The following is a 3,281-nucleotide window of genomic DNA, read 5'->3' on the forward strand; positions in this document are numbered from 1 at the left end:
ACTCTTTCGGAGTATCAGGGTTTCGGACGAGAACTCATCTGTTACACGGGCGCTTCAATGTTTTTTAAACTTATTTGAACTCTGGACTTCTTTTGTGTTCAGTATGCAGCATTCAAAGCGACGTCATCAATTTCCAACATGTTCTGACATCATTTGTTGTTTTTTGGTCATTTACCTAATTGTTTAGAGAGCTAAATGACCGTGAAATTGAAAATCACTACAAAATGAACTCTGAAGATGTTGAAACTTGGCATGGTATCATCATTTCACCTGCATAGCATGTGCGAAAGAGTAGAGAGGGTCACGGCAAAAACTAGATGCACTTCATGCACAAACTGGACAAACTCTTTTGGAGTATCAGGGTTTCGGACGAGAACTCATCTGTTACCACTACAAGAAATATGTCAACTTGTGACCACCACTATTGGTCACTGAATGGTCACAAATTTCCATTTGTGAACTTTTTGTGACCAAAAACATAAGGTCAAAAGCTGGCCGTCATAAACTGACTATAGCGACCTTTCTTCTGGAATGGTCGAAGACTTTATGACCAAAATATGTCTACTGTGATGTTTTGGTCACTAGTAACCTCCCCAGGCCACGTAGGCATCCAGCGTGCCAATCTGACGTGTCACAAGATTCAGCCCGGTCCAATTCGATTTTCTACATGGGCCTAGCCCAACAATTCGGCCTTTTTAATGTATATTTTTCCTATTAATTTTTGCTAGCTACATGGGCCTGGCCCAGCAATTCAGCCTTTTTATTTCTAGATGCGGCCTTTTACAGCGTATGATCTTTTATTTTTTGCCATTTTATTTTCCGCTGTTTTACATTTGTCCCAAATATCATAATATCATACACTGGTCCCATGCGTTAGAAATTTCAAATGTGCTCAAATTATTTTGATAAGTGGGTTGCATGAGTCATGTGTCCATTGCACACATTTTCAAATCACATACATAATTACTATTTCATATGAAACAGAAATTGTAGTTCTGAAACATACATGAAATTCAGAGAGAAAATACATTAAATCACATACATAATTACTATTTCATTCACAAATAGATAGAAGATACATTAAATTCCCAGATAACCCTTCCCCTACTGGTGCTACTTCTGATGTACAAAAGCAGGATCATCAGGTTTTACAAGACGCCAACACTCTCCTACTCCTTGTGCTCACCCTTCTGATGTACAGACACCTTTTAGATGAATTTGTCTGCAGAAAACATTAAAGAATCTAGTGAAAAAACTGGAATCATCAGGTTCTAACAGACTGAAAGCAACACTGAAATATATTTAGATCAGGGTAAAAACAATAAACCAACAGGAAATACAGAGTTAAAAAGCATTGGAAATACACAAGAAAATAAGGGCGTTAATGTAGCTGCAATTTACAATGTCAGAAGACCAGGAAATTAGAGATAAAGCATGGAGTATGATAAATGTGGGACTTTACATTGTAATAGAAATTGAGGATATACGGTGAAAAAATAGAGGAATTCCACTGTAAATACCTGCAGTTTATACAATGTATAAAATGGGTTATTTACAGTGTAACTCCCTAAAAAAATCTTAGGTATTCCACTGTAATACCTACAAGTTTTATAGTGACTATGCAGTAAATTACACTGTAAAACTGGGCAATATTACAGTAAAATGAAACTGAAAAAGCACACTATAGGAATGACAACAATGAAGTAGGCACAAAGACAACATTTTAGACACATCAGAGAAAATTCACTGAATAATAAGTCAGCACTCTTAAGAAACCATTTTAAACGACCAATGATCCACCACTCATGATGTAATGGGTCTACTTCCAAGTGGACGCATGATTCACTTGGTGTATTGTTGCAGAAGTGAAGAAAACAAACCCACGGTGGATGACCGACAGTTGGCACTTGATGTGCGCACCCACCCTAGCTGAACAATCCAGCTCAATCGGGTCTACTAGAACAGAAGGAAAAACTAACACTGTAAATCTACGCAGGATCACCAACAACATCCCACACTTGGATGCACACCCAGCAAGTAGATAGACAGCAACAAATGGACATTCTATATGAGAACAAAACATCATTGATCAAGCAGATGTTACGAGGACAGATATGTGACTGCTACAGATGAGTGAATTATCAAAAAAGGAAGAGCTACAGATATGCATGTGCCTGCCAAATACACAAGACTAGTGCAGCTAAAGGATGATGGGAAATTTGCATTTAATGCTACCAATTAATTTCAGTGCATGACAAGACAAAAAGCATGGCATCAACAACATCATCAGCAGCATACTACCATCGTAAATAGCAGCACAACAACAACAGTAGGTAGTAGAAGTAGAAGAGTGAGGGCGCTATCGTGCACAGGGGCACGACCAGGAGTCGGGGAGGACGGGGCCGGAGTAGGTGAAGAGGCCATCATCCTCCTTGTGGTGCATGCCGGCCGTTGTGACGGCCTTGACTTGCTGGCCATCGCCTGATTTTGCTCCCCCACCCGCTGCTCCGCCTACAGGAATATATACCAATAAAATGAGGTAAAATGAGAACCAACATAGCACAATTCTGCAGGTATATACCAATAAAATGAGGTGAAATGAGAACCAACGGCACAATGTCCAAAAAAGGCCAGCAGGATGAAGCTATAGCCAGCTATCTATGCACCATAGGTGTCTGTACAGCCAGGTCAGAAGAATAACACGGCTAACATAAGGAGCGACACAACAGTTGTTGTGCTACCACAATAAAATTGGGATTCAAACCTACTGTAACTATCACTCCATCCATTATTTAAACTACCAAAACGTCTTTATATTGAGAAACATAGGTACTGGTTGCATATATAGACTAGTAGCAGTACTATGTGTGGCAGTTTCAACAAGTCAAATAATTTTACCGTAGACAAGTTGCATATATAGACTAGTAGTAGTACTGTAATCTAACAGTGGCTAAAGCATACAAGAAACATATTGCAGTGTACTCTAGCCCAAACGAATTCCCACCCATGCCTTGTTTCAGATTAGACACTTTCTTACAACTGAATTCCAGATACAATTGGTTTAAGCTCCATGTGTACTAATTAAGAAGGAGGCGACAAGTAGCCATTGCATGTGACGGCAGGCAGACAGGAAATGGTTAGGAAGAAGAGGAGCAATGGAGCACTTACTGATCCATTGGAGGCTCTGGTCTTGTCCTTCTTGAAGACGACCCCGAATCCCCGATGCGCTCGCCGTCGACCACACTGGAGGCACTGACTAAATACAAACAAGAACATAAGAC

This window comes from Triticum aestivum, chromosome 7A (genome assembly GCF_018294505.1).
Source record: "Triticum aestivum cultivar Chinese Spring chromosome 7A, IWGSC CS RefSeq v2.1, whole genome shotgun sequence".
Classification (NCBI taxonomy): domain Eukaryota; kingdom Viridiplantae; phylum Streptophyta; class Magnoliopsida; order Poales; family Poaceae; genus Triticum; species Triticum aestivum.